General features: G+C 44.4%; 1 protein-coding gene across 1 annotated transcript in view; it reads right to left on the bottom strand.

Annotated features, from left to right (window-relative positions):
* Positions 1–14,242, bottom strand: part of Nmnat3 (nicotinamide nucleotide adenylyltransferase 3) — a 56,859-nt gene that overhangs the window by 25,602 nt on the left and 17,015 nt on the right. The window lies entirely within an intron of this gene.

The raw sequence follows: 14,242 nt of genomic DNA, 5'->3' as shown, positions 1-14,242 counted from the left end.
AGAAAGAAAAAAAATCTTCCAGGAGAAAGGAGACAGTCCAGAGGACAGTGATGAAGGCGCTTGCCACAAAGTGACAGCCTGAGGTCTACACTCAGGACGTTCATCATGGAAGAAAAGAACTGATTCTGGCAAGTTGTGTCTCCTCTCTCTCTCTCTCTCTCTCTCTCTCTCTCTCTCTCTCTCTCTCTCTCACACACACACACACACACACACACACTGCCATGCCCTTGGCATGGCTTGGGTCCTGGAACCCTAACTACGGTGGCAGTGGAATGAAGAAATGACAGAAATGACAGGCACAGAGACCCAGACACAGAAAGGCTGAGATCGGCAGTCTGGGCTTTCTGATGGAGAAGCAACAGTACCCCGGAAACTCGGTGTGTTTATGGTATACAGCTGGACAGGGAGGTGGGGTTTATGGTATACAGCGGAACAGGGAGGTGGGGTTTATGGTATACAGCGGAACAGGGAGGTGGGGTTTATGATATACAGCCGAACAGGGAGGTGGGGCTTACGGTAGGTAACTGAATAGGGAGGCGGGGTTTATGGTATACAGCTGAACAGGGAGGTGGGGCTTATGGTAGGTAACTGAATAGGGAGGCGGGGTTTATGGTATCCAGCTGAACAGGGAGGTGGGGCTTATGGTAGGTAACTGAATAGGGAGGCGGGGTTTATGTTATACAGCTGAACAAGGAGGCGAGGTTTATGTTATACAGCTGAACAGGGAGGTGGGGCTTATGGCATACAACTGAACAGAGAGGTGGGGTTTATGGTATACAACAGAACAGAGAGGTGGGGCTTATGGTATACAACAGAACAGAGAGGTGGGGCTTATGGTACACAGCTGAACAGGGAGGCAAGGTTTGTGGTATTAGAGGGATGCAGGTTTAGCTAATCTTGGTCTCTTGATAACTAGGGCAGTCTCTGGCTTATAAATATCTGGGAGTTGGGGGAAGCTATGGTGGACATTTTCTATACACATTATCAACACTGGCACAAGAACCAGAGTAAGGCTTTGCCTTCCCTTGGAGCCTCACACAGGGAAGGCTTTGCCACGCCATGGGTCTGAAGCACTGGAGTCCTTGACATAGCTATGCTCATATCAGTAATACACATTCAAAAGGACCTAACTAGCTCCCTACAACACACAAATTCAATAAATGTTAAACAAAAAAAAACATTATAGTAATATTGTCAAAAATACTTCAGGGACTACATCCCACCTATGAATGAAAATGAGAGCTTTATAAAGAAACAATTATAAAACAAGACACAGCTTTTAGAGATTAAAAGATATTCATTCAATCAACAATGTTCATCAATTGCCTAGTACATGCCAGGTGTGGTGCTGATGCTGGGGAAACAGGTGGTGATATCATAGCTAATTCCTGCATTCCTGGAACTTGTGTTCTGGTAGATGACAGTGGCATCAATTAGTAGAAGACTTAGAAGAAAAATGTAAGAGAATCATATGCTAGAGAAAAGATAGCACCAGACCTTCAATCCAGGAGGTAGACCGATGTTAACAGAGATTCCAGAGAGAGCAGAAAAACCGAGAGGAAATCATCCAAGAAGTGAGAAAAAAACTAAACTAGAAAGACAGACACATTTCAGGCTGATCACTAGCACTCTGAACAGAAGAAGGTCCGCACTGCGGCGGCGCCTTTGCAGATTCCAGACCATTAGTTTGGAAGTAAAGAACCTAGATGTTTCCAGAGAGAGAACTATAGGTCAAACATGCCTGGCTGGAAAGCAGGAGCATTGTCCTTCTTCACAGCAGGGAGACACAGAAGACTGTGGATTGGAGTCTCCAAAGTGTTAAATGAAAACGACTTCCAAAGTATAGTTCTGTATTTGGCTGATTATCAATCAATTAAAACAGGAGCTGGCAGGGGCTGGCAGGGGCTGGCAGGGGCTGGAGAGATGGCTCAGAGGTTAGGAGCACTGGCTGCACTTCCAAAAGTCCTGAGTTCAATTCCCAGCAACTACATGGTGGCTCACAACCATCTGTAATGAGATCTGATTCCTTCTTCTGGCCAGCAGGCATACATGCAGGCAGATCACTGTATACACAATAAGTAAATAAATCTTAAAAAAAAAAACAAAAACAAAATAGGGGCTGGCAGACTTTTTCTACTGCGAACAGATGATAAATGCTCTGGGCCTTTTAGACTATGTTCAATATTTCTTAATACTCTTTCTTTTGAAAAAAATAAATAGAAAGAAAACATAAAAATCCTCTTAATTCACCAAATGAATGAAAAATAGCCACAGGCCAGATTTGGCTTGTGGGCTGTAGTTACTGCCCTTAGGACTACAGAATCAAACCCTGTTCATACATCTGCAAGGTCTTGGCAAATGCACCCACTATGCAGGCATCTTCAGGAAGATGCCCAAGGATGTAACTCTTCTAAAATAAGAACGTAAATCAATAAAAGCAGAAAGCATGGGATTCAAGAAGCAGCTTCCAGGATTAGGAGCCAGGCAAGGGAATCCCTTGGAAAACTGAAGGAAATCCCAGGAAGACAGTGTGTGTCTGACAGTGCTGGGGGTGGCTGTTGGGACCCAAGCTGAGTGGCTCTGGGCGCTGGGCCGGGGAGGGGGGGGATCCAGGCAGACACAAGAAGACTTTCAGAGATCTTCTTGAGAAGCTGGGATTGAATTAGGGACAGGTGTAAGGAACCCAGATAAATAAACAAATGAAGCAGTCACTAACTCTAGGAAAAAACAAAGCTTCTATGAGAAACAATGGAGTCATAGGGAACTGTGTGCTCTATTAACACTGTTTACACAAACCCAAATGTCTGCAGTAAAAGCAACAGCCACCATTGTGAGCCAATCCATTTGGGAGCTTGTAGTGGGGGTGAAGTGTGGATGAATGTGAGGATGGAGGCATGAGAGACCCAAATCCTCATTTTTCATAACTGGAAGCAGATAGTAGAGTATAGATAGTATGGATGGTATCTAAATCTGAAAAGTGAATGGATCAGAACAAAGGACATGTAGTTATATTGCTTATCGGGTTCAGTTTGTCCTTTACACGTTCCTTTGTGTTATCTAAGTCTACTATTATACACTTACTATTTAGGTCTATTTTACAACTTCACTATATGATCAACATTTTTTCTTGGGTAATAGCTCTCTTGAAAATATCATCTTTATATGTCTTCATAATAATGGAAATTAAAAAAATAAACAAAATTGTACTAGGATCAGTGTGTGCTAACCATCTTTGTAGACCATGCTCCCAATTTTTAGATAATTTAAGAGAGAGAGAAAAAGCAAAAGCAAAAAACCAAGGAGCTGCTTCTTCCTACATCACTTCTTCGAAATTCTGAACAAATGTGAGCCTTGTAGACAGACCTGTAATTCCAGCTACCTGGGAGGCCAAAGCAGTAGGATCGGAAGTTCAAGGCCAGCCTAGGAAACCTCATGAGACCCTATCTCAAAAATAAATGAATGAATGAATGAATGAATGAACGAAAAGAGATGTAGCTCGCTGTAGTGTTTGTTTAGCATATATGAGGCCCTGGGTTCAACTTCTAATCTCTCTCTCTCTCTCTCTCTCTCTCTCTCTCTCTCTCACACACACACACACACACACACACACACACACACACAAACTGTGAACAAGGAGAGTTATCAGCAGCTATCAAGATCCCATGTCACAGTATATGGGCTAGTAATGGGACTATTCACTAAAAAACACCATTGTTTTTTCCTGGTTTAAATCGGTATTTAAAGTCATGCCATTTTAGAGTTATTAAACTCTTCGATGAAGAACTGAAGTTGCTTCTTGAGTCCACTGGTGACCACATAAAGAAGATTCACTGCCATCACAGAGCTTTAGCCAGCCTCTGTCTGGCTAGGGGGAGTAAGTCCACGTCTCGGATTGGTGGAGTCTCCCATCTCTCTTCCGAGCACATCTGTGGCTCTGCCTTCGGTGCTCCCTTGGATTATTTCTGTCCCTCTGCTCTACTGCCTGCATCGTTCTCTACCTTAGCTTTTCATCTCATGTCTTTCTTGAGTTCTGGAGGTGACGCTGGGACGGATGCTGTATTGCTGGCAATGGTCTCCCCGAGTGCCCGCTGGACAGTGGTGTCTTCATTGGTAAGACCACCCTGACTTCTGACTCCTTCTCAATGACAGGCTCTCTGCTATGAGCACCATTTCCTCTTGAGTCTCAAAGGGAAGCAGGGGCTGACATGTTGCATTTTCTTGAACAGAAGTCTCCTGTCCTGAGTTGGTGGCCTTGCCACCTTCCCTGGAGCTGTGGCCCTTCTCATACCATCTGCCATCTTTTTTTTTTGGACAGCGCTGGCTGCTGGGCGGTCCTGCCAGAGCCAGGGGTGGGGGTTATTTAATTATTCTGTCCACGGAGAAAGGATAAGGGCTGCATTCGGCTTATTGTCACTTTTCTTCGACCTCGAGACAGATACTCATACAGTCCCAGGAGGCTGCTGCGGGTCAAAGCAAACAGCCATTGCCAGGGGATTCTCCACTTGTGGTTTTCTCCTTAGTATTTTACTGAGGGAAATACATGAAATGCAAAAGAGAATTTCATTTTCTCTCTGACCATCCACTTTATTAAATAAGCATTTCCCCGTCTACACTGAAATGTTCTCCTTTCATATACTATCTCGTAAACTTTTTTTTTGTTTGTTTGGTTTTTGAGACAGGGTTTCCCAGGCTGGCCTCGAACTCAAAGAGATCTACCTGCCTCTGCCTCCCAAGTGCTGGGATTATAGGTGTGTGCTCCATTTTCTGGGTGTATGTGTGTGTATGTTGTGAGTATGCATGTGTGTTCATGCATGTGGAGGGCAGAGGTCGCTGCCAGGTGTCTTCTTCAGCTGCTCTCCACCTCAGTTTTTGAGGCGGGATCTCTCCCCAAACCTGGAGCTCACCAGTTTGACTAGACTGGCTTGCCAGCAAGCTCTAAGAATGAATTACCTTGTCTCTGCCTCCGCCGCTGCCGAGCTGGGAGCACAGCGGGGTGAGACCCTGTCTGGTTTTTGGCATGGGTGAAGACTCCGAATGCACGTCACCATGCTTGTGTCTTTACTCCCACCCCATTCATCATTCTTTCACACAGACTTCATGCTCTGCTTTGCTGCCTAGAGTCAGTGCCGTATTTATTCAGTCCTCTCTGAAAAATGACATTTGACTTTCCGTGAGCACTCCCCAAGCACCTGCTTAGCTCTCCAGGAGAAAGATAAACACACCCATGGGTATTTTCATCAGAAAGCCATCTCTATGGAGATTAGGCCACATTTCCACTTTGCCAAGTGTCTCAATGGCAGACTGTTCCACTTGGCAAGTTTCTCACCTGTCTAGCTCAAGTTACCTCCAGGGATGTGTATCTTGGGCGTTAACTCTGTGGTTGACTTTTATTCTTGTTACTGTTTGTCATATCTTTTTCATTAGGTTGCATTATAATCATTACATAGGAACTCCCAGGCTTTAGTCTACTTTATTGAACTTATTAGTTCTAATGGTTTTTCAAATGCTTCCGGGTTTCCAAGGGATGGAGTGACGTCACCTGCAAGTAATGAAGACTGTGCCTCTGTTGCATTTTTCTGATTTTCGACTCAGACTACTGGAAAAGCATGGTGGTGGGAGGGCATTCCTCTCTTTTCCCTTGTTTCAGTGGTGAAGCTCCTGAAGCAAGGCTCCACTGAACATCAGCTAGAGAAGTATTTTTATAGATCTCATTTACTAAGAGTATGAAAAAAAAACCCACCTGAGTAGGTACTGCATATTACATAATGACTTTCAAGTATGTATCGAGATGACGATTTAGGTTTCATAAAAATATATTGTCTTAGTAATGTGATACATGAATAAAGATCTTTATAGGAAACTGTCCTTTAATACTGGGGGTAAATGCTACCTGGTCTTGCTGAATTATTCTTTTATTAGCAATTTGATAACCTTCTACTTTATATGGGTATTTTGTATCCATGATTATGCTGTTAAACACTAGCTGTAATGCTACAATATCCTTATCCAATTTTCTCTGTGCTAGAAAATGGCTATGGTAGATTGAATCATTGGCCCCCACGCCTCATGCTCCCATTATACCATTATACCAAGACAGAATATACTTCTCCACCCTTTGACTTTGGGGCGTGATGTGAAACCTGCTTGCTTGGTAGCACTTCTACCCTGTTCCTCTGCTGTCTCCATTGGAAAAACATGAAAGTCAGCCAAGCCCTTCCTATTTTCTTAGACTTCAGAACAAGAGAGGAGGGATTCATTGTTCCGTTGACCCACAGATCTGTGATCAAGAAACAAACTATCAGTTTGGTGAGATGTGCAGGCCTGTAATTCTACACTTTGGAGGCTGAGGCAGGAGGAGCACAAATTTGAGGCCTGAGCTATAAAACAAGACAGTGTCTCAAAAAGAAAAAAATAAACTGCTTACCATCATGTCACTGAGACTTGTGATTTGGATGTAACTAACGTTCTATCTGGGAACAAAAAGCATGAGAACGCTACTTAAAAACCTACATAACTGGCTTAGTATGGGCTTCTCCTTCTCTTTCTTGGCCCAGTGGGCTTGGCAGGGGAGGGAACTGTGGCAACTGCCTGGGACAAACACGCCCACATATGAGAACCTGGCTATTCCTCTATGCTACAACATGAGCAGTGATACTGATTGATAACCGGACACTTCCATTTTAGAGTCTGAAAACACTTCATCTTTTCAATACAGGTAACATGCTGTAGAATCCTAAACTAGCCTACCTGGAGAGAGCTGAGTGGCCACATGTCCATGTTAAGGTCTTGACACCCAGCATCACCTGTCAGGCATGAAGGAAACAATGTCTTGTCTTTGAGTTGTCTTGGCTGAGAAACTGGCCAAAAGATGAGTACGTTGCCCATTGTGCTCTATCCAAATTCGTGACTCAATGAATTGGTGAACATTACAAAATGGTCAATTTGAACCACCGAGTTTGGTGTGGTTTTTCATATGGTAGTGGTGCTGGCTAGTTTTATGTCAACTTGACACAAGCTAGAGTCATGAGAGCTGAGGGAGCCTCAATTGAGAAAATGCCTCCATAACATCTGGTTGTAGGCACTACCAGAAAATATGGGATTTATATTAAAACCCAGGTCTGTTTCCCAATGCACTGTGCTGGTGAGGGGCCGTGAAGTCTAGACAGAGGATGGCTAAGCTAGCCAAGGCTGAGAAGGATATCCCTAGACTGTTCACCTGTTGGGGTGTAGTCCCCACACCATGCTACTTTGGGAAATGTGATAGAGACACAGTCCTCTTTGGAACTGCCCTGAAAAATGTGATTATCTTTGCCAGCAAGACTGGGCTTTAACAAAATGTTATTGCTACTTAAAACACTGGCAGCCTCACAAACCATGAAGCAAAGTCTTAATGGCATTCCAAACAGAAAACTGCATTATTTCCATAGAGAATGCCTTGGCACATTTATCAACATTTTATTAAGACCCACTATACAAGTTTTAAACAAAACTACACATACTAAAACAATTGAGATAAGGGGTGGGTAATGTTAGGATGTGGCTGTCTGGGAGCATGGGCTAATTCCTTTTCTCTTTCAGACTTAGTACTGGGCTCAGCAGGAGCAGAGAAGCACGGGGTCCCAGTGAGCTCCCAGCAGTCAGCCCCACCCACATCAGCTCTCTCTTCTTGCTCATTTTTCTCTTTCTTTGGCTGTGCTGGCTGAAAAGCACCCTGGAAATAAGGCCTTGAAAGGGAAATATCTAAGACATATCAACAGTAACTGTTGCAAATGCTTTGGGGAGTTGAGGAAACAGGGGAAGAGAGCTGGAGGATGGCAGGTTTTTAAAAAGCCAGGATTTCAACCACACAGGATAAGCCTGCTTTTAAAAAGAGATTATTGTGATTAAACCTGGCTTCCACGTGAAGCCTGGAGAGCATGCTGGAGCCGAGGCTGCTGAGGCTATGGGGCCATTTGGGCACTCTTTAATTTCCTTATCAGATTCCAAGCACATTTAACACGCTTTGCATCTGTTTGTTTCTTCAGCCAAAATTTTTAGCCCTTTGCAGCCCAATGCTCTAGCGAATCAGCAGCTCTCATCCCTTCCCAAGGCCACAGCAGCGGCGTACCTGGATTGGGGAGGCCTGGGGTACAGAGAAAAGCAGATCCAGGTAGCCTGCAGCCCCAAAGTGGAGTCTGCAGCTTCAAGTGTGTGCACCACCCTCTCTCCTTGGTGCCCTGGGTGCTTGCTTGCTGCTCTTCTGTCTGCTCTTCATTTGTCTGTGCAGTGTCTTCCTTTCAACAGGCAACCTCGTCCTGCATGCTAGAAAGCCCCCTCCAGAACCTTTCAATGCCCAAGCTTACCAGTGGGCCTGTTCTCTTTCATTCTTCTCCAAATGTCCTGCTTTCTTTGTGTACAGCTTTGTAACAATGGCGAAAAGTAAACAAGAAAGCAGCAGTATTTCCTGTGGTCTGTTTCCTTCTTGGCTGGTGTGTGTAGACGGGATTAAAACTTTTTAAAAAGTTTGTACTTATTTGGAGTGTATGTGCTCACATCATGCACTGGTATGGAGGTCAGAGGGCAAAGCTCAAGAGTCCATTCTCTGCTTACACCATGAGGTCTAGGAATCAAACTTTGGCCGCTGGGTTTGGTGGAAGGCACCTACCTTTACCTGCCAAGCCATTTCTTTGCTCCTTTTAAAATATTTTTCTATACAGGAAGGATTTTTGGTCCTCGCTCCATCCCCATCTTATATAATCATTTACAGGCACTTGGCATTGGCTGGATAACAGTGCTTCTGTTTGAATGGGTGGTTACAAAGCCCCTGGTAGGGTGGTTGCTTGCTTGGGGTCCTACATAGGTGCAGATTATTAGAACCTATTAATCTGCATGAATGCCTGAATGCCCCCCCCCCCCCCCGCCCCAATGTGCATCTAGTAATGGTGTGCATCTAATGTGCCTGATGAATCCAGTGTCCATCCTTTAAGAATGCCACACATGCCTGGCAGTTCTGTTACTCTATCTAGACATAATGCTGATAGGCACAGTGACAGCCCCTCACACTGATGTCCCTGAGCTCTAAGGGCTCAGATGCTGGGCTCCCACATCTAGAGGCTTTTGTCTCTGAGCCTTGAGAACCAGAGGCTTTAGCTCCAAGCTTTCAAAGCTGGAGGCTTATTGCTCTAGGTGCCCAAGGTAGAGGTTAGGGCCCGCAGCACCGAGTTACACTCCAGAGCTTTGATTGGGGTCTTTAACACTTGGCAGCGCTCTTGTATTCTTCCAGTGACTGGGGCTTGAAATCCTCATAGCATTCCCTCTGCATAGCCCTTCACCTTCCACGATTTCAGCTTCTCCGGCGTTCCTTGCCCTCTGTCAGCCTTTGTATCTTAGCATCTTCCAGATCCTGCCCTGGGTTGGGAGCTCTTCCGCTGCTTTAGTGCTACGGAGCTTTGGGTATCATGGCTCTTACCTGGAGTATCTCTCTACAGTGCTAAGCTTTGGACAGGGCCCTTAGTTCTCAGGGTTCTCAGCTGAGAGCTTCCTATTAGGTACATGGGCATAAGGGAAAGTTCTACCAGTTGTCATTCCAGGGGTCATATGCCTATTCCCCTCAGTTCACCTGAGGAAAAAAGTTAAAGGGACTTATAGTAAAGAATTAGAAAACTTAACATTCTTTGCAGTTTTTAACAGTGCTAAACTCCTAGACAAATACAAGACATGGGGGGTAGGTCCTCTGTCTCAAGACTAGATGAGTGCTTTTTAAGTTTTTTGTTTGTTTGTTTCACTTATTTATTTTCAGACAGGTCTCATGCATCCCAGGCTGGCCTTGACCTTACTATTTAGCCTGCAATGGGGTTCAAACTCCTGATCCTCCTGCCTCTACCTCCTAAGTGCTGGGAATATAGGTGTGTGCCTGTGGGTTTTTTTTTTTTTTTTTTTTTTTTAAGAACTTGGAAAATGCCAGGGTCTGTGGCTTCTCGGAAACTGACTACCCTCTCCTTGAGGACCTTAGATCTGCAATGACCTTTCCATGGAAAGCAAGTAGGTGTGAGGGGGCTGTCGGGATGGGCTGTCAGCAGGCATTTTTAGTTGGGTATGTGGCCCTTTAACCCATGGGAAAGCAGCTCAACTCTGCCTTGTTCTCTTCCATCTGTGGAACCCATGCAAAGTGGCTCTGCTCCTTGTGAATGGTGGCGGGGGTGGGGGGGGTGGGGGAGTGGGGGGTGGGGTTGGGAATCTGCCACTTCATCTGCTCCCAAAAATCAGGTTTCTCAGAGAATTCAAAAAATCATGTCAATTCTGTTTATCTACACAATGAGAATAAATGATAGCTCATATTTCAAAAGCCTTGGTGTAGCATTCAAGTGCATTAGTATAGGGAACAGAAACTGTCATGCGCATACATGGTGGAGGGTATGCAGGAAATGCTACCGAACCTGAATTTTAGCCCCGCCCCTTTTGTTACCACATGCACCATTTCCTCTTGGGCATTCATAATAAACATGGAGGAGGTCCATAGGTCTGGATCCTCAGCCTCAGGGAGGCAGCCAGCCACCGCAGGGTAGTTAGTGCTGGGCAGCGCACACAGGCTAGCCTCCGGATCTCAGAAGAGGTTCAGAGAAGGGTCTCGGAGTGTCTTTTCTGGAGCCTAGAGAGATGAGTGGGCCACCCTCAGTGCAGATGGTGTAAAGAAGGTGGAGGCTTGTTAAGCCGATCAATTCTTTCTACCTTAATTACACTGAAAGAGGAATTTTTAAAACATTTCTAGGACAACCAAAGCTTGATGACTCCTCGACTCTGCACGAGCATCCTTGCCCATTTCTAGATACATTTTCAATTTACCTACGTGGTAATTTACACTTAAGGAAACTATCCAAGATCTGCCAGGGATTCAATAAAATAGGTCATGGAGTTAAATGCTGTGTCGGAACATGGGGCTTAATTTTATGGATAAAATTTAAACTGCTTAGCTGTCCCCCTACCCCCTTATTCGTGCTAAGACTAATGATTACCCAGCATACAGAAGCCAGGGTACCATTTTCTTAATTCTTTAAGAATGTCTGGTAGGGTTGTGGACTCTGCCCTCAAGGTTAACAGACATTGAATTAGGGAAGAGACCCGAGTGGCCCAGTGGTCAACCTCTCCCACCTGGCTGTTCCTGAAACTGGGCAGGAACAAAAGCCCGGAGCAAGGATTTTCCCTGAGGCTGACCCTGTGGAGAAGGACCAGAGGAGGGCAAGGCAGTTAGTTCTGCACTGACATCAGTTGCTCAAAGGGGGCCTGCTAGGAGCGGGTGCCTTGCTGTGCACCCAAGCCATTCCCTGACAGTGAGCTGTAGAGTTCTACTTTTCCCCAGGTCAGCAGGGAATCACTTGAGTCTTCACCATGGAGACAGATTGCTTCTTTTCAGCCACCCAAGGTTATTTTATTCACCCAGGCTGGAGCTCCAAAGTAAACAAGGACCACTTTGTATAATGCTCAGATTAACAATTTTATGAGTGCCGAATGAAAGGACCTGGGTTTTCAGGTTGGAAATGCTTCCCCGAGTTAATGCGATTTCACTGTTGAGTTTTGTTTCTAATAATACCCTTGAATTTACATGCCTAATATAGACCTTGGCCAATTCTGCTCATGTAAATTTAGGATGATCCTTCCACTCATAATATATGACATAATTTAAACTAACTGAAACAAACCATTCTCAACAAACACTTAAAACAACTGGTCCCTGTAGGGAGATTTTTTTTTAAAGTTGTATTTTTATTTTTCCTCATTTCAAGTGCTGTTTGCTACGTCTGTCTGCTCGGTAGGGCCTCCTCTAAGGAGAGTGTTCATGGAGGGAATGTGCTGGGCAAACACTGGAGTAGGCAAAGTGAGTCAGGATTTTCCTGTAGATGCAGATCCTCTGAGAGTCCTGACCATGAGGATGTGCACAGTAACTCCAAGGAGGTGACAGAAACCCCAGGGTTTCCTTAGCTCATTCAGCATTCATGGATTGTTCTGTTGGATGAATATTTACAGGTTTCCACGGACAGATCACACCAAGAGGCCAGCCTGCTTCTGTCTGGATGCAACGCTTAAGAGATGACAAGGAATTCTTATTTTTCTTTTTTAAAAGAATCTTTGTGTGTGTGTGACAGAGAGATGAGGGGGTGAGGGGTGGTAGGAAGGACATGCGCTCGCCACAGCACATGTGTGGAGGTCAAAGGGCAACTTCAGGTGTCAGTCCTGTTGGTTGTTTGTCTATGCATAGGCCAGGTTAGCTAGCCTGGGAGCTTCTAGGGGTTTTTCTGTCTCTACTTCGAACCTCGACATAGAAGTGCTGAGTTTACAGATATATGCTACTCCATTAGCCTTGCCTAGGTTCTAGAGATTTGAACTCAGGTCCTCACATCTGTGCGACAAGGGTCATCCAATGAGTCATCTCCCTAGCCCAGGTCATTATTTTATAACTGTGGGTGTATATAAAACCATTTGGAGGAGTCTCATAGAACATAAACATCCCAGCTCTGGAATTCAGATTTAAATGCTGATTTACATTACAGGAAACACCATGCACTTGACCACCAAACTGCTAACATCATTAACTCATGATCAGCATTGTTGGCCAACACCATGACCCTCACTGTAGCTACCACACTGGTAGCACTACCAGCATCACACCCTGGCTAACAAGATCACTGCTAACACCATCACCACGACCTATGGCATGCACTGCTACTATTCCACACCCTCCCAATGCAAGCCCCAAACAGCATGATCCCCTTTCAGCATTAACAATGTCAGTGCAGCACGTCACCACACCAGGACCAACTAGCACCACCCCCTCTCCAGCAAGGCTTCTTCACCTTTTTCTACTCAGAACCTCTTTTGCTTAAGAAAATCTCACATGACCTCAGTACCTAGCTTTACAAGCAGACACACAATCAAACATTTGCTGATAATAAGTCATAAAAAAACTTACTTTAAAACAATTCTTTAGTATAGATATAATTTTGCTGTTAAGTAAAGGTGAAGACAAGGTTTGTATACTAATGAAATGGAAGTGTTTATTTGTCTTTACAGAAATAATTAAATCTTGGCTGAATATCTGATACTGCAGGACACAACATCTTAATTTTTTTCATAGTTATTTGATTTTATAATAATCAATGCTGAGAATGCTGCTCCATATATAACTACACATGCCAGAAGTATGTTTAAGGTCATTTCATAAATTGTTAGAAATTATTTACTAATTCCAACTCAAAACTCCGAGTGATTTTTAATTTTTTAAAACTTAAATTTTATTTTATGTGTATGGGTGTACTGCCTGCATGTATGCCTGTGCACCATGTGAGTGCAGTGCCTGTGGAAGCCAGAAGAGGGCGTCAGAGTCCCTGGAACTGGAGTTACAGATGGTTATTTGCAACAATGTGGGTGTTGGAAACTGAACCCAGAAGTCTGAAAGAGCAGCAAGTGCTCTTGACTGCTAAACATCTCTCCATCTCTTAAATGATTTTTTGTTGTTGTTGTCGTCCCCCCCCCCCCCCCCCCCCCCGAGACAGGGATTCTCTGTGTGTAGCTTTGGAGCCTTTCCTGGAACTCACTCTGTAGACCAGGCTGGCCTCGAACTCACAGAGATCCGCCTGCCTCTGCCTCCTGAGTGCTGGGATTAAAGGCATGCGGTGCCGCTGCCAGGCTTGAATGTCTCTTATAAAACTTTTTCGTTGTTGTTTTTTTGGTTTTTCGAAACAGGGTTTCTCTGTGTAGCTTTGCACCTTTCCTGGAACTCGCTTTGTAGACCAAAATGAAACTCGTCAACATCTTGAACAGCAATTAAAATAACTGATTTTTTTTTTTTACATTTGTTTATTTATTTACTTACGTTTGTATGTATGTGTGTGGGTATACATGTGGAGGTTAGGACAACTTTTGGGAGTAAATTCTCTCCTTTGATCATATAGGTTCTAGGGATTGAACTCAGGTCTTCTGGTTTGGCAGCAAATACTTTTATCCATTGAGCCATTTTTATGGTCCTCAAATAGGAATTTTGAAAATCAACCATTTCAAAATCCAAAGACAGAATAATTTCATATACATTGTGGTAGGAAAATACTAAGTCTTTGCTTTCCATTTTTACCTCCTCAGTGCTGGGATTACAAGTCTGAGCCACCACATCTGGCTTTTTCCTAAGTGGTTACTGGGGATCAAACTCCAGTCCTCCTGTTTCAAGGCAGACGCTTTACTGACTGCGCCATCTCCCCGGCCCTCTGTTTACTAT

Source organism: Peromyscus eremicus, chromosome 7 (assembly GCF_949786415.1).
Source record: "Peromyscus eremicus chromosome 7, PerEre_H2_v1, whole genome shotgun sequence".
Classification (NCBI taxonomy): Eukaryota; Metazoa; Chordata; class Mammalia; order Rodentia; family Cricetidae; genus Peromyscus; species Peromyscus eremicus.
This window is presented reverse-complemented; position numbering and strand designations above follow the sequence as displayed.